This window comes from Clarias gariepinus, chromosome 1, assembly GCF_024256425.1.
Source record: "Clarias gariepinus isolate MV-2021 ecotype Netherlands chromosome 1, CGAR_prim_01v2, whole genome shotgun sequence".
Lineage (NCBI taxonomy): Eukaryota > Metazoa > Chordata > Actinopteri > Siluriformes > Clariidae > Clarias > Clarias gariepinus.
Window position 1 is genome coordinate 23,321,414 of NC_071100.1, and position 24,818 is coordinate 23,346,231.

The 24,818-nt window shown below is 46.6% G+C and overlaps 1 protein-coding gene across 1 annotated transcript in view; it reads right to left on the bottom strand.

Moving 5' to 3' along the window:
* LOC128524740 (butyrophilin subfamily 1 member A1-like) overlaps positions 1 to 24,818 on the bottom strand; it is a 59,855-nt gene that overhangs the window by 5,106 nt on the left and 29,931 nt on the right. The gene's annotated exons all lie outside the window — the stretch shown is intronic.

The window sequence follows — 24,818 nt, forward strand, 5'->3', positions numbered from 1 at the left end:
GCCAGCGGCCCACCGGGAAAAACTCCTGTTACTCCAGATGGTCAGTTCGCCACTCCGCTCCGCGTCAGTGCGCTCGCAAGGTCAACCCTGTTCACAAACATCACCACCGCTTTATTCATCCGGGAGGCAGAGTAGATGTTCTCACACCTGTCCTGCTCCCACACCGCTAACAACACGTCCTCAATCGGCACGCCGTCCTCTGGGATGCATCTGACGCCATTTCGGAGGGACAAAGTCTCCACACTGACCTCAGAGGCCATAGTGCCTGCTCGCTCTCTCTCACTTTAAACTTTATACTTTTTAAGTGAAAAACATTCACTCATTAAAGAAAAATAATAATAAATAAACAAAAAAAACTGGCCAGGACGCTAAACAGCCTTCCGCACGCTCACTTACACCCAGCGCAGAGAGAGAGAGAGAGGGAGATTTTATTTTGATTTGATTTTCACAACTTATCACAGACAATTTATCTAATTTTCAACTTCACATTTACACGGTATTAAAGTATTGTTGTTTTGAACATAGTTGAGTTTGCAAGAGATAAATGAATAAATAAGTAAATAAATAGATGGATAAATCAATGGTTAAAACATTAAAATCAACTAAAAGTCATTCCTCAGTAAAAATAAATTGTGAGAATTGCAGTTCTATATCTACTTTGGTGCAAATTATTTCATTTTAGCACCACTGTTGTTTGAAACACTCAAGATTTCCCATCATTTTACAAAACCTGTATTCCAGCCACAGTCTGGACCTAATATTACAGCGCCACACCTCACTGGCCTCCTGACCTGCTCTTCCCTTCATTTTGTTTTTTTGTTTACACAGATGCACTGATGGAGGGATTTTTGTTTTGTTTACATACTGTATACAGCGAGTTTAGCTTCTCCCAGCAGGAAGTTTAATAGTTGCCATTTTACACGGTTAATTTTTTTGTAGCCTGCACCCAAGATAAAAATGGTTCCTGAGAACTTTTCTTCAAATTGTTTAAAAACATTTGTTAAAATAAAAAAAAAAAAAAGATGAGTCTGTTACATTCTAAAAAACAGTGAAAAATAGTTATGTTCATCAAACAAAATGGGCATTTGTTTGAGATTGCAGAATTTAAAACAGTCACAAATGCATTAACTGCTATGGCCCCGTGTAGGATCCTCCACTGGAGATCAGCAGTACGCTTTCTTAGTGGAGGTTTGTACAACACTCTCCACACTGGTGCAGTTTGTTCATTTAGAAAAAGTCTGTTCCTCCATACAGTGTCTGGACGGTAACAGAGTTCGTTTCTGTTGAACCTTGACGCAGTTTTTGTATAGACACTGCTTGCTTGCACTGTATAGTGTCAGCGTTTTGTTGGTGCTGGCCTTCAGTAGAGGATCAGACAGTTCATCCTCTCTAAGAAGAGGATGTTCATCGACAGTTCGTCCTCTCTAAGTTCTTGAATCCACAGGTCCAGGATTTTTTGTGTGACCCATCTTGACTTCAGATCCAGAAGGGCACTCACAGCTTCAGTGTCTCTCAAGTTAGGTCCTGCTGCATCGACAATCTGCAGGAGGTGCAGTGTTTCTGTCTTGAGGAGTGTTGAATTTAGTCCAGCTGAGGCACTGCTTTCTATGTCAAACTTTGCTCCATTGACTAGGGGTTGTTCTAGGTGCCAGTGTATAGAGTCTTTAGGTTTGACTTGAGTCCACTTAAAAAGTTTTACATGATTTAAAAAGCCCTAGGTAAAAAGAAGGTAGGTGTTTACCTTTAGGAAACCAGGGTTAGTTAAAACAATGCTGCATCCAATCTTAGATTGTTTGCTCTTTTTAGAATGCAGACGGCTACCTCCCGCCATACCAGTTCTTTCGGTCCTGTCAGGTATTTTTGAGCAAACTGTAATCGAAAGGTTGCAGTCCTGCTCGCCAAATGAATTAAACCTTGTCTCCCCTTGTCTTTTTGTAAAAATAATATGCTTTGGGGAACCCAGGGTAGTCGGTCCCCCCAAAATTTTTGTTTGTATGTATGACAATAGCTGAGCAGGAGGTTCCATGCATGCTAAACAATGCCACAAAGTAGAGGCAGCAAGGTTATTTGCGGTTAACACCATGCTTCTGTATGAAATTTGTGGAAGTAACCACTTCAACTTGGCCAGCCTCCCTTCTACTTTCTCTGCTATATCATCCCAGTTTCTTTTGGTAAAAAGTGCTTTGCCAACAAACACACCCAAGGATTTTAGTCCGTTTCTCTTCCAGGTCAAACTCTGTGGTAAAATTGGGAGACCTTTATTCCATTCACCTACTGCCAACTGGAAGAAAAGGGCTTCACTTTTCTTCCAGTTGACCCTAGCAGCGGAAATCAGTCCAAAATTTTCTGTAATGTGTTTTAAAATATTTACCTCCATCTGGTTATTTTCAAAGACAATAACATCGTCAGCATAAGCAGATAAAACAATGTTTTTAGTAAAATTAGGTACAGTAGAACCAGTCAGTGTGTTACGTATTTTGTGTAACATTGATTCAAGGGAAAGAGCATATAACATTCCTGATCGTGCACATCCTTGTCTTATTCCTCTACTCATTTTAATGTTTAATGGCACACAGTTCGCCATTAAACTTTAGCACACTCTCAATGTCCTGGTATAGAACTCTGATTCTAGTGATCAGACCAGTGTTGAACCCAAGCCTCTCCATGACTTTTCAGAGGTACTGGGGCTCAACACGATTGAACGCTCTTTTCTGGTCTAGGGAAATAAGACCAGTGTCTAGGCCCATTGAGCTGGATATGTCCGAAACATCTCGAATAAGGCAGACATTGTCTACCATTGACCGTCCGGGCACCCAGTAGGTTTGGTCTTGGCGTATAACTTGGTCCATCACCTCTCTCAGCCTGTTAGCTAGGGCTTTGGATAAAATTTTATACAGTAGTCTGTACAAAGCGAGGATACAGGACACCAGTTTTTTATATCCTGAAGGTTTCCTTTCTTTGGTAGTAGGGTGATGACTGCTCTGCGACAGGACAGTGGTAAGCATCTGTCAGCGAAACTTTAATTTAAAACTTCAAGAAAATCATCAGCTAAAATATTTCAGTAAGATAAAAAAATTCTATAGTTAGTCCATCGATTCCAGAAGGCTTTTGGCCCTGCATACTCTGTAGTGCAGCATAAAGGTCCATCCAGGAGCTTGTTAGACTCGTCAGAGATTTTTGGAAGATTCTTTATGAAGGAGTTAAAAATGTATTCATTGTCTTTGAACTCACTGGTGTAGAGATCGGAATAAAAGTGCACAGCCCTTGTGATTAAGTGTGACATTAAGAGTGTGCTGTTGACATAAAAGTTTAATTTCAGTTTTTCCACAGCCTCACCATCGTCTGAGAGAGGAGAACTCTTGCTTTCTTGTTTTACAACCCGACCACATAAAATTTAAAGCATCTTCAAAACTTAAAAAAAAAAATTAGGGAGTTGTTAAAATGCCAGTAGGGGCTTTTTTTGGAAGACATTTTGAATAAAGACCTTGCATAAAACCAAAGAGTGATCTGTGAAACCGACAGGCATTATGATACACCCTTTAAAATGTTATATTAATTCTTAAAACAGTAAAACCGGTCTCGCCAGGTATATTGCCTATCTTTTCCATTCGACCTTCTCCATACATTTACCAGACTGTGGATTAGCTGGCTGAGGGCTCGCTGTGAGGCTGGGTGGCGGTCTCTATGGTTTCTGTCTATGCTTTCGTCAAGGTTAAAAAGGTTTACAAGGTTAAAATCACCAGCTAAAATTAAAAAATCGTCAGCATGACATGTATTTAACTTATGTAATGTATTGAAAAGCAATATTCTGTCTAGGCCACTTGTCGGGGCGTAGATATTTATAAAAACAAAAGTAAACTTATCAAGGTTGGCTTTGACTAAGAGAAGCCTTCCTTTTTCTATTTCCTCCACTGTACAGTATACGATGAAGGGTTGAACCTTGTGGAGAATAGGATCCCCACACCAGAACTGTGTGTTGTGTTGTGGCTTAGGACAACCTGCCCCGGCCATTCCCTGTTCCAATCTACTGCATTTTCTGAATCACTATGTGTCTCTTGTATAAATAGAACATTAATACATTTTACTTTTACTAATTCATACACCATTGTCCTCTTTTTTGCCTCTCTGGCCCCGTTTAGATTTAAAGAGGCAATTTTAAAAGTATTTATAGGGAGAGAAAAGAGGTGCAATGTAATGACACTTAGGAGGAAGAGGTAATGGATTAAGTTTGTCTTGATCATTTTTTCTTTTTATGGTGGTGCTCTCCTTTTAACTTGGGCAATAGTTTCCTCAGCCAGAATATCTCTCGTAGAGTGAATTTGCAGTTTGTTTTTTTTTGTTCATGTGTGATTTGGCGGATTCACAAAAACCTTTTATGTCGGGAAAGAAGAAGTTTACTTTTTTTCTTGACGTTTTCCGTTGAAGGTGGCCTTAAGGAACTGCTAAATTTGTTTGGCTGTGTAAACTGTTTTTCCTTGTGAGGTGGCCTTTTTCTTTTACTAGATTATGGACTCAGGTTACACTCAATGTCTTCCCATTCACTGTTGTCACACTCTGGGATTGTTTCTATTGGTTCTTTATTTTCTTCAAGGTGATTTTTCTTCGTTTGCCTTTTACTATTGTTGTCTTTTGTTTTCCTTTTGGGTCTGCTTGGAACCTTGTTTTTTTCTGTTTTTGATGTCTTGCGTATTTGTTCCTTGTTTCTGCCCCGTTAATACTGCAATGTAAACCTCGCTCCGTGAAGGATCTTTAGTACTGGATAGCTTGATGTCTGCAGCAATAACTGTACCATCACTACAGTCAGTGCCTGTAGGATCCTGCAACAAGTCTGTCGGGCTAGCACTCTCAGTGCTCTCGGGTGTGTTACACATGTCTTTGTCTTTAATAACTGTCTCCGCAGTACTGATATTCTGTGACTGACAGTCTATTTCTTTACATGCTTTTGGAGACCGTTTTGGCTCTCCATACTGGTCTCAGTGCTCTCAGCACTGGTTCTGTCCTGTCCACTGACACCTTGGCCTGGATCAGGTTCACTTCGAGCTGCTTTCTCAGGGGATGCTCTAATCACATGCTCTTCTTGTCCACAGCCGAAGCACCTCATGGTGTCAGATGTGGCGTACAGGATGTAATCAAAGTCATCCACTCTCACATGAAATTTCAGGTTGATTTCCTGCTGGTTTTTGGGTATCATGTACACATGCCTTCTATGAGACACAAAATGTTTCAGAAGAGGGGACTTTTTTTTAAATTGGGGAAACTATTTTCCCCATGTTGTGACAGTTCACGTTTTAGGAAACCTGCACTAATAAACAGGGGTACGTTAGCTGAAGTGATCCGTTTAGCGGGTGTAGAGTGCGGGTGAACAGGAATGAAGTGCTCATTTACTGTGATTCCCGCCTCTATCACCGCGTTCACCTTCTCTAACTTATTTATAAAGATGTCATGCCACGTCAAGCCACAGTCTCGCCATGATCACTAAAAGCATTTCCGTTCCTTTCTCCCAACCACTGCTTCCAAATCACCATCTCACCTTCCGCTCTCCACACACCTGTCTCCTATCAGCAATCACCTCTCATGCCTATTTAAGCCATGTGCTGACACCACCACATCGCCAGTTTATTGTGTGCCTTCTCAGCCTCAATTTACCAGCGTTATCTCTCGTCTCAGCCTGCCAAGTATCGACCTCGCTTCGCCCCTTTGACTACGACTTCGCCTTTCGTTTTGGATCTGACACATTTGGAGTTTTCCCGTTACCGACTGCTTACCTGCCATCGACCACGAATCTGGATCACGGACCTCTTCCCCTTTCTTCGGCTTCGACCCTCGCCAGCTCCACGACCCCGATTTATCTCCTCTCCTAGCCGGACTCACGCTGCCGCTTTTCGCCGGCTCCGCTCGCTCCTGCCTTCCCGCAAGGCTCAGGCTTCTTCATACCGGCATAAAGCTCGCGCTTCCGCGTCTCTGCGAGTCAAGCGTCGCACACCCCCCCTCCTCTCTCGGCCCGCTCGTGTCGGCGCTCCGCGCTTCCGCTTTCCAGTGGATTTATTTCACATCCCAGCTCTACGCGGAATTAAGGTCAAGACATTTAAACTATAACGTTGTCAACCAAGTCACAAGCACCCAAACTCCATTTGCTATCTAGAGTGATCTGTTTCTTCTGCGTTTGGATCCACCACGCCCCCTACCGTCCCCTGACAGAATAAACTGGCCAAGGAATGGATCCAGCAGAAGCCGCTCGCCTGAGGGGGGCACTGGAGAGCCAAGGAGCCCTCTTAGGCACTCACCAGCAGGAAATCTCTCAGATAACTAGTACTCTTCAAACCATCACAAAAACTTTGCAATCTCTCTCTGCTCAGATTCAGGATCGGCCACCTCCTGCACCCACTCCTCGCCCCCCCACTCAGATACTTCCTCCCTCTCAGGAGCCACGCCTCCCTGCTCCACCTACCTATGACGGCAACCCAGGCACGTGTCGTTCTTTTTTATCTCAATGCTCCCTCGTGCTAGAGCTGCAGGCTATGTCATTTCCCACAGAGCGTTCCAAAGTCGCCTATATTATCACCCTGCTCACTGGAAAGGCTAGAGAATGGGGGACGGCATTATGGGATGCCCAAGTTCCATGCTGCTTTACGTATAAGACCTTCACTGATGAAATGAGAAGAGTTTTCGATCGCTCATTCACGGGGCATCAGGCGGCAACCCAGATACTTCAGCTTCGTCAAGGAACACGCTCCGTCTCAGACTATGCCATAGATTTCCGGACTCTGGCTCCCTCCTGTGACTGGGATGAAAGAGCCCTTTTTGATTGCTTCCTCCATGGTCTCTCGGATTCAATCAAAGATGAGCTCGCGGCTCGAGATCTCCCCTCGGATCTGCAGGGGCTCATCGACCTAGCAACCCGCGTTGACGCCCGGAGAAGGATTCGGCGTAGTGAACGGCAGCCTTCGCTCGCTCCTTACACCCCAGTACCTGTCCTAGCCCCCCCCCGAGACAACCCCTGAACCCATGCAAATAGGTCGCACGCGCATTTCGACAAGGGAGCGTCAGCGCCGCAGAGACGATGGCGCCTGCTTCTACTGCGGCCAGACAGGCCACGTCGTGCGATCCTGCCCACTAAAAGGGCAGGCCCCCCCGTAATTCTGGGGATGCAGGGGGGCCCAACTTCTAGCTCTTCCCCGGACCAGCGCTCATTTTTCTTAGTGACTGTGACCCATGAAGATCGGTCTTATGCCACTCATGCCTTAGTGGACTCCGGGGCGGACCAGAACCTAATTTCCTCCTCTACTGCCTCCGACTTCCAAATCCCCCTCACTCCCCTGTGCCAGCCTTTTTCTGTTCAGGCCCTTGATGGTAGCAGACTCACTCCCATCACCCATCGCACTGCCCCCATCACCCTACAGTTTTCAGGCAACCACACAGAGACTATTTCCCTCCTGACTGTACAAAATGCTCATGCACCCATTGTTTTAGGGCTCCCTTGGCTCAGATTACATAACCCCCACATTGATTGGATTAAAAGGAGTATACTTGATTGGAGCCCCACCTGCCTCTCCTCATGTCTACGCTCAGCCCCTGTGGACCGGACCTCGCCAGCATCACTAGAGGAGATACCTGACTTAACTAAGGTTCCCGCTGAATATCACGATTTGCGACAGGTGTTCAGTAAGTCACGGGCGATCTCCTTACCACCTCACCGCCCCTATGACTGCGTTATTGACCTGCTTCCCGGCACCTCCCCACCCAAGGGGCGACTCTACTCACTTTCTCGCCCAGAGAGAGAGGCCATGAATCATTACATTAACGAGTCACTAGCAGCAGGCATAATCCGTCCGTCGTCTTCTCCGGCGGGAGCTGGGTTTTTCTTTGTTGAAAAAAAAGACAAGTCCCTCAGACCTTGTATTGATTACAGAGGCTTAAACGAGATCACAGTAAAGAACCGTTACCCCCTCCCGCTGATGACGTCCGCCTTCGAACTTCTTCAGGATGCCCATGTTTTTACCAAGCTTGACTTAAGAAATGCCTACCACCTTGTCAGGATACGGGAGGGTGATGAGTGGAAGACTGCCTTCAACACCCCCACGGGCCACTATGAATATCTTGTAGTCCCATTCGGTCTGACCAATGCACCGGCCGTGTTCCAGGCCCTCATAAACGATGTCCTTAGAGACTTCCTCAATGTTTTCGTCTTTGCTTATTTAGACGATATCCTAATTTTTTCACGTTCTATAAGGGAACACAAATGTCATGTCCGCCAGGTCTTGCAACAGCTGTTGGAGAACAAGCTCTACGTTAAGGCAGAAAAATGTGAGTTTCACTGCACCTCCACCTCCTTTTTAGGCCACTCCATCTCCCCGGTAGGCATCCAGATGGACCCCGCAAAGGTCAAGGCAGTCACTGACTGGCCAGTACCCTCCTCGCGACGCGAACTTCAGCGGTTCCTGGGGTTTGCTAACTTTTATCGTCGCTTCATCCGAAGTTATAGCACGGTGGCAGCCCCGCTCACGGCACTAACCTCTTCCAAAACGCCGTTCCGATGGAACTCGCGGGCTGAGGAGGCTTTCAGGGAACTTAAGCACCGCTTCACCACGGCGCCCGTCCTTATTTTTCCTGACCCCGCCCTCCAGTTTGTTTTAGAGGTAGACGCATCGGAAACTGGAGTAGGGGCTATCCTGTCACAGAGGTCCCCCAAGGATAATAAACTCCACCCCTGCTCTTTCTTCTCTCGCCGACTTACCCCCCCCGAACGTAATTATGGCATCGGGGATCGTGAGCTTTTGGCAGTCAAGCTGGCACTTGAGGAATGGAGACATTGGTTAGAAGGGGCCGAACATCCCTTCCTCGTATGGACGGATCACCGAAACCTTGAATATCTAAAGACAGCTAAAAGACTGAACTCACGCCAGGCACGCTGGTCACTGTTTTTTTCCCGTTTCCAGTTCACGTTGTCTTACCGTCCTGGGACCAAGAATGTAAAACCTGATGCTCTCTCCCGACAGTTCTCTACCCCTCAAGACATGTCCACGCCAGAGACAATTCTACCCCCTCACTGCCTCATTGCAATCACCCAACTGGACGTAGAGCACCTGGTTCAGCAGACCCTGGAACAAGAACCAAGCCCAAGTATTGTTCCCGCAAATAAACTCTTTGTTCCAGCCTCTGTGCGCTCTCAGGTATTGGACTGGGCCCACGGTTCCAGATTGGCTTGCCATCCTGGAGCAGCACGCACTCTTTTCCTCCTGCACCAACGCTTCTGGTGGCCCACAATCAAAGAGGATGTAAAGAACTTTGTGGCCTCCTGCGATATCTGTTCCAGAAACAAGAACACTAACCGACCTCCGGAGGGCCTACTCAGACCTCTCCCCATCCCTCACCGCCCCTGGTCTCACATATCTCTCGACTTCGTCACCGGCCTACCACCGTCACAGAATAACACCTGCATCCTGACCATTGTGGACCGTTTCTCTAAATCGGCCCACTTTATCCCACTACCCAAGCTCCCGTCTGCCAAGGAAACTGCTGAGCTCCTGGTTAATCATGTCTTTCGACTTCACGGGCTTCCTGTCGACATCGTCTCGGACAGGGGTCCCCAGTTCTCGGCTCAGTTCTGGAAGGCTTTTTGCAACCTTGTCGGCGCCACCCCCAGCCTCTCATCTGGATTCCACCCACAAACTAATGGGCAAACTGAGCGAATGAACCAGGAACTCGAGAAGGCCCTAAGGTGCATGGCTTCCCGGGACCCATCCTCTTGGAGCAGATTCATTCCCTGGGTCGAGTATGCCCACAACTCGCTCCCAACTTCCTCAACAGGCATGTCCCCCTTTCACTGCTGCCTGGGTTATCAACCACCCCTCTTTCCTGCCCAAGAAGAGGAGGTGGCGGTTCCCTCAGCGCTAAACTTTGTCCGTCGCTGCAAAAGGACATGGCAGCAGGCCCGCAAGCAACTCTTGCACACTGTGAGTACCTTCCAGCGTTATGCTAACCGTCATCGATCATCGGCCCCCAGGTATCGTGTCGGTCAAAGGGTCATGCTATCTACACGGGACCTTCCCCTCAAGACCGCTTCGAAGAAGCTCTCTCCAAGGTTCGTTGGCCCCTTCATTATTAACCGCATCATCAATCCATGCTCTGTCCGGCTATCGCTACCTCTCACCATGCGCCGAATTAACCCCACTTTCCACGTCTCCCAGATTCGTCGCCTGGCCCCTTGCCCACTGTCCATACCCTCCCAACCCCCTCCACCCCCCCGACTCATAGATGGGGGTGAAGCCTTTACTGTCCACAGACTCCTCAAGTCTCGCCGCCGTGGGCGTGGTCTCCAGTATTTAGTGGACTGGGAGGGCTACGGTCCTGAAGAGAGAAGCTGGGTACCTGCAAGATTCATCCTAGACCGCTCATTGATCACTGATTTTCACAGACTTCACCCCGAGGCACCTGGTAGAACGCCTGGGGGCGTTCGTAGGGGGGAGGGTACTGTCATGCCACGTCAAGCCACAGTCTCGCCATGATCACTAAAAGCATTTCCGTTCCTTTCTCCCAACCACTGCTTCCAAATCACCATCTCACCTTCCGCTCTCCACACACCTGTCTCCTATCAGCAATCACCTCTCATGCCTATTTAAGCCATGTGCTGACACCACCACATCGCCAGTTTATTGTGTGCCTTCTCAGCCTCAATTTACCAGCGTTATCTCTCGTCTCAGCCTGCCAAGTATCGACCTCGCTTCGCCCCTTTGACTACGACTTCGCCTTTCGTTTTGGATCTGACACATTTGGAGTTTTCCCGTTACCGACTGCTTACCTGCCATCGACCACGAATCTGGATCACGGACCTCTTCCCCTTTCTTCGGCTTCGACCCTCGCCAGCTCCACGACCCCGATTTATCTCCTCTCCTAGCCGGACTCCCGCTGCCGCTTTTCGCCGGCTCCGCTCGCTCCTGCCTTCCCGCAAGGCTCAGGCTTCTTCATACCGGCATAAAGCTCGCGCTTCCGCGTCTCTGCGAGTCAAGCGTCGCACACCCCCCCTCCTCTCTCGGCCCGCTCGTGTCGGCGCTCCGCGCTTCCGCTTTCCAGTGGATTTATTTCACATCCCAGCTCTACGCGGAATTAAGGTCAAGACATTTAAACTATAACGTTGTCAACCAAGTCACAAGCACCCAAACTCCATTTGCTATCTAGAGTGATCTGTTTCTTCTGCGTTTGGATCCACCACGCCCCCTACCGTCCCCTGACAAAAGATCACAACAGCGCTGTTCATCCGAGCGACGGATTTAATACTGATGTGTCCCACAACTTCCCCCACTGCCAGAGCGACTTCTTCCACTGAACACGGAAAATTAGTGGAGATTTTAACTCCGTGCCTCCGTGTCAGCTGAGTGAAGTCTGCAACCATCCACTACACACACACACACACACACACACACACACACACACACACCGGCACAAGCCCCGGCCGGGTAAAAACACGCTACTTCTTATAGCTCGTACCTACACACCACACACAGTGAAATAACTGATCTCTATACACAGAGAAAATATTTACAACATTAATAATTAAAGAAGAAAGAAAGACAGAAAATTCACTTATGCCCAACGCTCTCACGCTACCGCTCACTACAAATGTTTCACAATGTGTCCCTGAATGAAGGGAGGCTCAAAATCAAAAGTACCAGTCAGTATCTGGTGTGGCCACCAGCTGCTTGAAGTACTGCAGTGCATCTCCTCCTCATGGACTGCCTATTGCGGACAGTCTGAGCACTGATGGAGGGATTGTGTGTTCCTGGTGTGACTCGGGCAGTTGTTGTGGCCATCCTGTACCTGTCACGCAGGTGTGATATTCGGATGTACCGATCCTGTGCAGGTGTTGTTACACGTGGTCTTCCACTGCGAGGATGATCAGCTGTCCTTCCTGTCTCCCTGTAGCGCTGTCCTAGGCGTCTCACAGTGCGGACATGGCGATTTATTGCCCTAGCCACATCAGCAGTCCTCATGCCTCCCTGCAGCATGCCTAATGCACGTTCATGCAGATGAGCAGGGACCCTGGGCATCATTCTTTGGGTGTTTTTCAGTGGGTAGACAAGTCTCTTTAGTGTCCTGCATTTTTAGAACTGTGACCTTAAATGGCTACTTTCTGTAAGCTGTTAAGGTCTTAACGACTATCCCACAGGTGCAGTCTATATGGGTATATATATACACACCCACATTCTACACATTGTACACACACAAACGAAGAGTAGAAGACCCCACTTCCCCGATATTAACAAGCCTTTTTGTCTACTAATTTACAGTTTTATTTACAGTTTTTGTTTGGTTTCAGCTGTTGTCCATTTTTTCTTCTTCTTTCTGAGTGACGTTTTTTTTTTTCCTGTTGTGTTCGTTTTTTTCAGTTCTTTTAATGTGTTTACTACCTGTTTTTTCTCAGTTTTGGACAGCTGTAGAAATAGGTTCACCTGCTACATGTCCACAGGTGTGTGTCCGGTGCTGCACCCGGCCTCCTCATTCTCCTGTAATGCAGTGCACTGAGTCTGACTTCGGGTTTTCCGCTTATTTGTCAGTTCTGTACCGGACGTCTCCTCCTGTTTTCTCCTCGGTTTTGTTGTGTTGTCTTTGGGTGTCTGCGGCTGCTGTTTTTCGGTGCAGACGTTAAGGGCGTGGTCACTGTCAGCACCGAACACTGTACCGGCATCTGGTTTTGCGCTTGCGCGGTGTACAGTGGTACCGGTGTTGAGTTCAGCGCCGCTCAGTGTCTTAGTGCTGCCGATGTGTTCAGGATTGACCTGATGGAGTTCAGGTGTGTTGGCGAGGCCTACCGCAGGCACGGACTCCTTGGTGCTCCCCCGCCGGCTGTCCTCACGCTGCTGCCACTGTTTCCCGGCCATGTTGCCCCGCGAGCTCCCCGGCTACACGGCTCCGTGCGGACAGCTCAGCCTTTTTTGACCGATGTCCCCGCACTCGAAACACCTCAGCCGTTCCGTGGTGGTGAAGGCAGTGTCACTGTTGTTCCCGTCTTTACATTTAAAGTTCACATTTAAAGTTCACATTTAATGTCTGTTCTTCGTTGTTTAAAACTATTAAAATTTGCCGGTGGAAAGACAAGACGTGCTGCATGTTGGAGCTTAAGCACCTGAGCAGGATGGCTCTCAAGGGGCCGACAAACTTCCCGAAACGAGCCATCTCCTTCATTATTGCATCATTCTTTATGAACGGAGGCATGTTGGATATCACCACCCTCGCCGCGGGGACAGACAGAGGGGTGACTCTAATGTAAAGGGAACAGAAAGGGGTAACTTTCTGTACTTTGTGCCAGCTTGTTTTTCCTGCTTATGTATATTTGCCATTGTGGTTCGACCAGTGATGGAATTAATAATATGGAATATGAATTTGTACCTCTGAATGGATTTAAAACTAAAGGTAAAAACCTGAAAGGTGAAATTTACATGCAGTGATTTTGAAATGTTTTAATAGATCAAACAAGGACCACAATTTGGAAAAATGAAAAACAGCTCTCTGTGAACAAAAGGGGCATTCTTCTGTGATTTCTGGATTTAAATAGAGATAAAAGAGTTCACAGAGACAATTCCATGTAAAATTCTCAATTTGAGCTCAACAGACTTTTTGGTCAGTGGTGGTTTATACAGTTCCCTTCACTCTGGTTTAATACCATTTTTATGATAAATTTTTATTTTTAAGTTCATTGCGCCATGGAGTGTCTACCCTCCCGTTCAGTGTTTCTTGTTTAAGACTCCAACACAAGATCTGTACAGAACCTTACCCCTCACCCCTACACTCCAGGAGGGGGCTGCTGTACCCGTCTAGGTCTAGAGTGATGATCAGCTGTGGAAAGGGCTCCTCTTCTGGTTTTTCTTCTTCTGTAGTCCATCAGCTCAACTCTTTCCTCTGACATTAGGGTGGACCTCCAGTGATGCAGGAGTTCAAACATAATGTCAGAGGTGAGGTCTGGTCATGGTGAATGATCTGCTCCATTAACTTTGTCAGTCTTAGTTTGTAGTCAGTGGACAGTAGTGACACCGGGCACCAGTTCCTCCGGTGTGTCAGGTCTCCCTTTGGCAGTAGGGTCATGACGGCCCTTCTACAGCTCACCGGGAGTTTTCCTCCCTTCACACTGTTCTGTAAAACCTCCAACACATTCTGCCTTATTAATGATCAGATAGTTTTGTAAAACTCTACAGGGAGACCGTCCATATCTGTGGCAGCTTGCTCTGACAGCTTTGGTAGGTTTTGCCCATGACCACTCACTACTATACAGCTTTAGCTGTCTGCTTGTGAATTTCAGTCGGCCCTGATACAAGATCCCCCGATTCTGTTTGCATGGCATGTATGATTGTTTTCTTTTGCTCAAGACCAAAAAAGAACTTGAAAGGAGCATCCATTTCAGCAATGTATTTAAAGCATGAGCAGACCAGCGCCCCCTATGCTGCAGTGCCCAGTAGGTCAATAATTGTGGCTTTTTTGTTTTGTTTTTGAGGGGGGAGTGTCCTCAATTTCCTGCTGTCTGTGAACTTTCACTATTTCAGGTTCTAGAGCTCTCATAGATCTGACAATGTCTTTTGTGACATTGAGAGTGTACTGTTGACAAAATACTTTTATTTGTGCTTTAGTCATGTCCCACCACTGCTACAGAGAGCCAAAATCAAATTTTTGTGATTTAAGTCTGGTTTATAAACAAGTAAAAATGCACTTTCTAAATCTTCTAAAAATGTAGTGTTAAAATGTCAGTAGGCACTCCTAGGATTAAATTTTTTACTGTACCATGCTGTGGTCAGAAATGTCTACTGGAACAATAAAACATTTTGTAAAAAAAAAGACAGTTGATGTGTAAAGCATTGAAAATGATCTAATCTCGCCAGGGAGTCTCGCCATTGTCCTATGGACAATGTGTGTTGTCCATAGAATGGGCCTATGTGTACCGTTTTTGTTTTAATTTAAATTTCTCCATACATCATGTAGTCATAAGCCTCCGTTATCTCGCCTGGGAGGCCATGTGAGGTTCTGTGTGATTCCTGTCCAGATTTTCAGTTGTGCAAAAATATTAGCTGTGTTACAATCAGCAGTTAGTCATTTGTGAAATGACAGCCAGGTGGCACCAAGTAACATTTTCCCTCGCCGCAGTTTTCAAATATAATTAAGTCATAACAATATGTTGTATGGAAGAAATACTACAGTGATTGTAATTTCCACATCTGAGAACTTTATACAACAAATATGAAAAATCTGAACCAGAAGTATTGATATTTATTGTACAATAATGAGTCAAAAAACAAACATTGTTTAAATGTTGTTTACACAGACGATCAAGTTCACTAGCTGATAATTTGTACAAAAAATGGACTGTTATATAGCCTATCTCTGTTTGTATCTGTTTATTCTTTTAAAATTCTTGAAAAATACATCAAACTTTAAATATAGAAATAAATGGTAAAATAGACTTTCAAAATAAAACATTACAATAACTCAGAAAAGATGCACTAAAAATGCTGTGTTGTTTCTGTAAGCACATCGTTGGGTGGTTTATGCTGGGTCAAAATTCTGGGTTATTTCGGGTACTTTAAACACATTGTTGTGTTGCTCATGTTGGGTCAAATGAGATGTAGTAAGTCATTTACAAATGAACACCTGGTTGGGTTATTTTGACCCAACAACTGGTTTATTCTTTATTCGTTTTCTCCAAACGGCAGCCTGCAAAATGTTTGAAATATTGTAGCGTTTTACCGCTAAAAGGACGTTGGAGATACGAGTGAGCTTGTTTGCTGCCCAATGCAAATGGCTGGGAGTACTTTATTCAGCACACAAGTCATAAAACAGCATGAGCAACACATTCACCAAGAGAACCACCGATTCAGCCTAAGCATGAACCAGAGCACATTCAACAGGTCACACACTTAACTCACACAACATGGCCGAAGCCACTTACCCAAACACCCTTCCCCAACAGGGTGAACACATTGACAACCCCCGCAATGCATGATGGTCGTCAGCCGCCAGTCCGCCCACGCCACACTGCCCCCACCCACCATGACTCTCTCATTCTCGGAGGCGTGAAGGCGGTGGGCGCTATTGCTGTGAACGCGGGGTCCCTTTGTGGGGGAAGGACGGTCCGGCCTCCGCAGAGTTCGACGTTTCGCCGGCGTGTGTCCTCGCCCATACGCTTCATAGGTTCCCCCACCTGAAAGTCCTGCAGCGGTGCTCGTGAGCGCTGGGTGGGGCCCTTCTCTGCCATGCAGAGGTCGCATCGGTAAACAAAGAGTTTACTGTCGGTATGACAGCCTGGCCAGTAGAAATGAGCGCGCAACCGTCGCAAAGTTTTAATTACCCTGAAGTGTCCAGAACCGGAATGTCCATGCACGAAACCCAGTTACATGCGCGCAAAGCCCTTAGTACCAGCAGCTGAAAGCATTCGCCCGCGCCGCGCGGCTGTTCCCTTCGTGCAACGCTAGGTGAGTAAACTGGGAGCGAAGAGCTTTTACCTCTCGCCCCAGATGAGCGACTGCGGTGCAATCTGGTCTCACGCCCGCTGTAACCCAACCTAGGACCCTGTGCAGAACCGGTTCCTTTTCCTGCTCCGCAATAAGCTGATCACGGTCCGCTGCACGCTGGCTTGGACGGCTGATCACCGCTGGAGAGCCTGGAGGACTGCACGGGGAGAATGTTCGGAGTCGTGGGTTCTACATCGCAACCGCACACACGCTTTTCAACTCGCTCGCAGTACCAACCACGCGCTTTGCTGCCTGGCCGTCGGGATAAAGCCCCGGCGTTAGCGTGTAGTTTTCCCGCTCGGTCTGCTACTGGATGTTTACGACACCCCCGTACCTTCACGTAGCTCCCAAAAACAGTGCGAATGTTGAAGGCTGGTTTAGGCAGTCTGAAAACGCGCTCGCTTTGACCCAGTAATCCAGAGCGCAACAGCAAAACAGTGGAACCAGTGTCCATGAGCGCCTGCAGTAAGACGTTGTCCAGAACACAGTCCACATAGACCCCAGCGCGATTTCCTACACATCCCGACTGGAAGTTGAATGCACTAGTTGGGGGAACAAGAACGGTTGCGGGAGGTAGCTTCCCCTTAGTGCACCCCGGAGCTACTTTAAACGGCTGCTGGGGTACGCTGTCCTCAGGCCTGAGAACGTTGCAGCGGTAGTCCTGCGGTCCCTGGCCTCGGCGTCGTCGCAAAACCTCAGAAGCTTGTTTCTTGCCTAGCCGCGACGGGTAGCCCTGTCCCTGGCTAGGTTCACCTACCGAGCGGCCCCGAGCTGCGGGAGGTCGCTCGGCTCTTTTGCCGTGATGTTCCGCCATTATGGGTTCAGCGCGCTCAGCTTTGCACAGCGCCTCAGAAAGGGTGGCTGGTGCCGCTAACCTGATTTGGTCGTGGAGCCGCGGCGGTCGAAGTCCCCGGAGAAATGTGCAACGAGCACGACGAATTCCGGATAACCACGGCGCGCGAGACATCTTAAATCCATCTTCAATGAACGCGCCCAGTGGCTTATTTATTAAATTTTTCTTTTTCAGTTTCCCCTCTGAGGGATTGCCACCTTATTGTGGTCAGGGGGTTTGCGTGCCTCAGTGACCTTAAGATCTATACCAGCAGGAGCTTAGTCTTCAAGTGGGACACCCAAGTTGGACAGGTCTGAGGGTAGAGTGTATACATGATGCCCTCTTCACATTTCTCACTGCCCCCTGAAGGATTTATTTCTAATTTTCCTTAATATTTTGTATGAATATGGCACTAATCATTAATAATGGACTTATGTCAGCGTGATCTTTATAAGTTCCTTGTTTACTTAATACATGTCCTTGTTTACTTAATACATGTCCTTGTTTACTTAATAAGTGTCCTTGTTTACTTAGGTCTCACATGATGTTTTTAACCTTGATTGTATTTTTCTTCCTTTGTTTTTCCTTTCTTGGCCTTGGGTCGATGTTTACATCGTAGTATAAAATGGATGTTTTGCCATTTATGTTCGGATTTCATTGCCCAGGCTGACTGATTGACGCATGCATGCAAATTAAAACTATCTTCTCCAGCTGAACCCTGGCTCTGAGTCTCCTGATTCCTTGATCATCTAATGCTCTGGTCAGATCCAGAAGATCTTATTTTTATTTACAACAATCCTGGCGCCCAACGTGGGGCAGCGATGGTCTCCGTCTGACGTCTGCGACGTGACGACTGATCCAGGCGACAGCAATATCATCTACCTGAGTTCTGACTCTAGTCCCTGGAGGTCCTGTGCATGACAGCACGGGTGAGTTCCATCCTGTACAACAATCCTTGTTGCTAGATGATTGTGGAGGAATCAGTAAAAGTTTAACGTGTAGTTTTCTCAGTACTGAATGAGTTAGCTTTAATATTGTTTGACAATATGGCGACGTGTTTTCAGGATCCTAAGTGTGACGGACGGCGGTCCTCACTAGTTTGTGAATCCCTGCCCTATGCTGATGATTCCTGTTTTGAGAAGGAATTGGGGCAGATGTTAGATAAATTGTGTAGCAAGAAAAAGGTGAAGTTATGCAAATTTCTTGGTGTTAAAGATGAGGATAAATGGACTAGAGAGCAATGTTTTTCTGCTTTGGAAAGGTGTGTGCAGCGTAAAGACCTTGAAGCTGCAGTTCAAGTATTTAGGCAGTGGCATGCTCTTCTAATACAATCACACGCTGCAGAGCAGGATTGTGAGAAGCGTAAGAGTGACGAAAAGATCAGTAAACTTGCGCAGGAATGCGCTAAACATAAGAGTGCCGCTAAATCTGCTCGAAAAACATGTGAGCAGTCTCAGTGTTTAATTAACTCTCTCCAAACCAAACTCGAGGTTTTGGAAAAACAAGCAGGGAAGCTATCTCTGTCTAAATCAAAGCCGTTGTTTCCATCTCTTCCTAATCTTGGTTATGATATACAATTAAGAGAGCAGTCAAAGGTTGAGGCTTCAGACACTGTCTCAGATCCAGTACACATCGGCGTGGCTCCGATGGCTGTGAAAGAGTCTCGTTCTAAAAAAGATGAAGACTCAAAAGTAACAATCACATACAAGCCACTGAGTCCGGCTGAAGTTGATCGTATGGCAAAAGACTTTAAACATCCGAGAGAGATGGGCATGGGCCCTTTCTTAACGCAGATGCAGCGTAAAATTCAGTTGTATAATTTCCACCCTCTGGATGTGATTGCCATAAGTTCCCAGATTTTTCTGCCCTCTGAAGTAGATAAGTTAAGAGCTTATTATCAGGCTTGTGAGGACAAGCAGAAGCTTACTTCAGCAAAAGCTGTGCAAGAGTGTTCTGATGACCTTCTGATGATTATTCGTGATTTTGTGGACTGTAATGAATGCTGGCGTAAAGTTGTGGATTGTCAGCAGGCAAAAAATGAGTCTGTCCTTGAATACACTCAGCGCTATGCCCAGGTGTTTATGTTGTATGGTGGGAATGGCTTGAGCTCTACAGACGAGGTGATGGCCAGCCGAATTCCCGTTGCGCAGTGGGCTGATGGCTTACGTGCTGAGTTACGCAAGGTGTTGCCGCTTCTGAAACCTGAGTGGCGGAAATCCACACTTAATGATCTTTCTGACAGTCTTTCAGCATATGAAAGAGATTCCAATGTGAAAACACATGTGTCTGCGCTGATGCAAGCTGCTGTTGATGTGGACACTGCTCAATCTGTTCCACGTGATGTTTGCCGTTATTGTCATAAGCCCGGACATTGGTACAAGGCTTGCCGGAAGCGAAAGGCAGACATGAAAAAGCAGAAATGTGCTTTTGACTCTGGAGGTTCTCAGCCTGACTTGAGGGGCGGAGCTCTTTCGCCTGACGTGGCAGGGCAGATCATTCAGATCTTGCAACGTGCTTCCCAGGCAACGTCACTTGGTTTGCCTCCTCCCCCTCCGCCTCAGTCTTTTTAGATATGAAAGCTGTGAGAGCCTATTTGCAGCCAGTTACCTATGAGCGAGATAACAGACTGTATGTTGTGATCACTGTTAATGGTGTGGAATGTAGCTTTTTAATTGACACAGGTGCACAAGTTTCTATAATTCCATTAGAGATGGCTAAGAAGCTGGGTCTTCATTTAACTAGATGTCTCACTAATGGTAGCAGGAATTAATACTTCCCCTATTTTAGGCATTGATGTTATCTCATGTTTACATATGCAATCGGATTTTGATGCAGCTAAACCTAAACTCTCTGTTTTTACATCTCAAGTGATGGATCCCATGATTGCTAATCACCCTATTTGTACTAAAGATAAGAACGATTGTGGTCTATTGGATATTAACCCAGTGCAGCTCACTGGAAAACCCCCACCTAAACAGTACCCTCTTTCACAGGAAGCTATTGAGGGGATTCGGCCTGTAATCACTGATTTGGTAGGCCGAGGCATTTTGATTAAGGCATATACTGTAGCTCCTCTTTCTCTCCCTTGTGGCCTGTCAGGAAAGGCGGGGCCCAGAGAGATGCAACAGGAAATGCACCAAAAACTCTTTGGCGTCTGACAGTCGACTATCGTGTCGCCAATACATGCATTGATCGCATCCCACCTCGAGTAGCTGACCCTAGCACTGTTTTTGATGGAATCCCTATTTCACATACAGTGTTTTCAGTCATTGATATGGCTAATGGGTTTTGGTCTGTTCCTTTACACCCAGACAGCCAGCCATGGTTAGCTTTCTTTTTCGATGGTGATCAGTATTTGTGGTCGCGTCTGCCACAGGGTCTGCATAATAGCCCAACAATATATCATCAAGCATTAAGGCGTCACCTGTCAGAGCCAGAATGTCCAGTTAAGGAGTCTAGCCTGGTCCAATTTATTGATGACATTCTTTTAGCCTCACCTAATCATGAAGTGCATAACAGAGAGTTACTAGCGCTGCTGACACATCTTAGTGCACATGGTCATAAAGCTAACATTGCCAAAGCTCAACTAGCCACCAATTCTGTACAGTTTCTAGGACAATCAGTAACAGCAGGACAGAGATCCATCCTCCCTAATCGGGTTGCAGCAGTACAAATGTTCACTGCTCCATCAACAGTGAAAGGGCTCCGCTCATTCCTGGGTATGTGTAACTACTGTCGCCCCTGGATTGAGGATTATGCCCGAATAGCTCAGCCTCTATATGATTTGTTGAAAGGATCTCCAAATGAGACAGACAGTATTCAGTTTTCTGAGTCAGCTGAAACAGCATTTACCGACCTTAAAGCTGCTCTTACATCTGCACCTGCTTTAGGTTTTGCGCAACCTGAGCTGCCGTTCACCCAATATGTGCATGAGCATGCGGGGTTCATGACTGCATGTTTGATGCAGGATCATGGAGGCCAATTGCGTCCAGTCCAATACTATTCAGCTAAGTTGGACGTGAATGCTAGCGGTTTTGGTCCATGTCTTCGCGCTGTTCAAGCTACATTTTTAGCTGTTACTGCCTGTGCTCCGATAGTGTTGACGCAACATCTCACTGTACATTGTCCTCATGCTGTTCTCTCTTTGTTGTCCTCAGCTCGTGTGATCACAGTAACTGCTCAAAGATGGAGCAATTGGCTCGATACTCTCACAGCTCCTAACATCACCCTAAAAAGGGCAAAGATCACCAACCCCTCATCGTTAATGATGGCTGCAATGTCTGATTCCTTAGATGAGGGCGCGTGGGGTGATCATGACTGTGTGATGCTTTCACACTCACCACCTTCAAAAGTCTCTGAAATTCCTCTGGAAAATCCAGACATGGTTTTGTTTACTGACGGTTCAGCCCAGGTGCTGAATGGATGCAGACGGGCTGGATGGGCTGTGTGCTCATTACATGCTGTTATAGCTCAGGGTCGCCTTCCTGATCATCTCTCTGCACAAGTTGCGGAACTTGTTGCCCTGACTAATGCATGTGTTTTGGCTACAGGATGTTCAGCCACAATCTACACTGACAGCCGTTATTGCTATGGCACAATACATGACTATGCGAGCATTTGGCGACGACGTGCCTTCCTAACAGCTTCAGGAACGCCAATCAAGAATGCTTCATATGTTTCTGATCTCTTGTCCGCCTGTGAGCTTCCAAAAAGTTTAGCAGTAGTCAAGGTCAAGGCACACTGTCCAAAAAACACTGATGAAAGCAGAGGAAATGCCCTGGCTGATGCTGCGGCCAAAGCTGCATGCAGGCTGCCCGCTATCACAATCTCAGCCGTCAAAACCTCGAACTCTGCTGATGTGAAGGTTGAGTCACAACAACTTCGATCTTCCCTGATGGACATGTATGCTAATGCTCCTGCACTAGAAGTGTGGTCGTGGGTTGATAAAGGGGCAAGCCTAGACTCTGCTGGTGCTTGGACAAAGGGAGGTAAATATGTTGCCCCTGAGTCCTTGCTGCCATACTTGGCCCAACAAATTCACAGTTTAGGACACGTGGGTGTTCAGACAATGGTTCACAGATTTTCGTCTACGTGGTGGAACCCCAAGTTCCGTGCACACGCATCTGATGTAGTGAAACGCTGTGTTCTGTGTCAGGCTAACAACAGTGCAGCGGGAGTGCCAACTCCTGCAGCTCACACACCAGCGCCAGCAGGTCCGTTCAAACACCTGCAGGTCGACTACATCACCCTTCCTCCATGTCAAGGTAAACGAGATGTGTTGGTGGTGGTTGACCAATTTTCTCGCTGGGTTGAAGCCTACCCAACTAAAACAGGCACAGCTCTGCACACTGCAAAATCACTGGTCAAGGACTTCTTCCCTCGCTGGGGAATTGCCGAATGCATTCATTCAGATCGTGGAACTCATTTCACTGGACAGGTTGTGCAGGAAGTCATGAAATTGTTAAACGTTCAGTGGAAGCTTCACTGCCCTTACAGGCCCCAGGCTTCTGGGCAGGTTGAACGTCAAAACCAGACACTAAAACTACGACTGTCCAAGCTCCATCAGAGTGGAGTGTCATGGGTAGATGCACTACCAGCTGTTCTGTGCAGCATTCGGTCATCTCCTACAAGGGGGATTGGTCTCAGCCCATATGAGATCATAACTGGTCGACCCATGGCGTTGCCAGGCACACTTGATTTAAGACAGGCAGATATTCATCTGACCTCTGATGCGCTGTTGAAGTATTGTGAGGAGCTCACTGATGCAGTCAGTGCTGCTCAACAGCGTGTTTCAGAGGCATGGACCTCACCTGAGAAGGGTGGCCATGCCATTGTACCAGGACAGTGGGTGATGATCAAAAATCACACTGCTGGACCATTGGAAGTGAAATGGAAAGGACCTTTCCAAGTTCTTTTAGTAACCGATTCAGCAGTTTTATGTCAGGGGCGTAAGACCTGGACTCATGCTTCACACTGTAAAGTGGTGTTACCTCCTAAATAGGGTCAGTTTGGGTGGCTCTGGGAGAAGAGCTTTGAGAGGATCCGATGGTGTTTAGGCCGCGGGGGTCAAACTCGAAGTGAAGATTCCCTTTTCCCCAACATGCGGTTAGCGCTTCCTACTTCTCTCAGTGGACAGGACCCAAGTTAGGAAGGGAAAGATGGTCACCCTTTACAGTGGTCGTATGGTGGATCCTGAACCGTTGCCAGTTAATAAAAATTTTAACGTAGGGCAAAAAAAAAACACAGGGTTTAGAAGATTTCATTTAAATAACTCACAGAGGGGAAAAAAAAAAAACGCACCATCTCTGTGTTTACCACCTGATTCTGGTATCTCTTGTGTGTGTGTGTGTGTGTGTGTGTGTGTGGTGTTTTTTTTGCAGGAACAACCAAGTGAGGCATTCCGGAGGTTGGAGAAGATGATACGAGATAACCACGAGTCTGCTACAGGATACATCGGGTTCCCGCTTTCTCCCAGCTGGCCACACAGCACGCCTCAGCGTCCTTCGACATCTATTCGTGCCGTGCTGAGACAAGATCCAGCTATCCTCGCTGTCATCGCCACCACATCTCAAGAAGCTAATTTTGTCGATTACACACATAAAACTCCCTAAAAATTGTGATCATAAAATAGTTACAATCACTGGGTTCACATTATATAATTACACTTATGCTGCCACTGAAGCTCGAGGTTATTTTATTAGGAATTTCAGAAGATTACCTTCTCCGACAGTCTGGGGAAGACATGTAAAGGCCATTACTTGTTCAGCATATATGCCATAACCATTAATTCATGTCCTGTATTACATTGTCAAAATGTAAGAACGTATCAGTTGTACCCTAAAACCAAGGTCAGAGTGTTATTTAATAAATATCAACAAAATTTAACATACATTAGTTATCCATGGTATGCTAATAGTTTTGATTCCAATGCAGGAAGTGTAGCTGTTGGTAATGTTAATACGTGGTGGGAAATTCTCAAATTGTACAATGGGGAAACTAACATTTGGGACACTTCCACTCAGATTCGCTCTTCTGATGATATTAAACTGTCGGGTAGATGTGTCAGGTGCTGATTTAGATAAGAGAAACACTTTCCATGCTTTGTTTACATTAACTCAGAACACACTGTACCCAGGCTGTGAAGTCTGCATTCCTCATCCAGTGAGTGTTTCTGCTGGCATTGCATGGTCAGGACATGCCATTTCAGTCTGTGACACTTGTGCTTTATTTCATATTAATGTTTCAGAATTTAACATAACTACTTGTCATAATGTAACTCAAGCAGTCGCCATGCAGTGTTGCTCTCCAGGGGTGGAAGTTTGTAATCAGACTTATCTTCCCTCTCATAGTATAACTGATGTCATTACCTTGACTAAATTTCCATGATGTGTTGAAAATCATGTTAAGGACTCTCCCTTTATGGGTGAAATCTCTGGGCCATTGTGCACTTTTATCGTTGAACTCAGTAAATTTCAGGTAAAAGATATTTCCCAGGT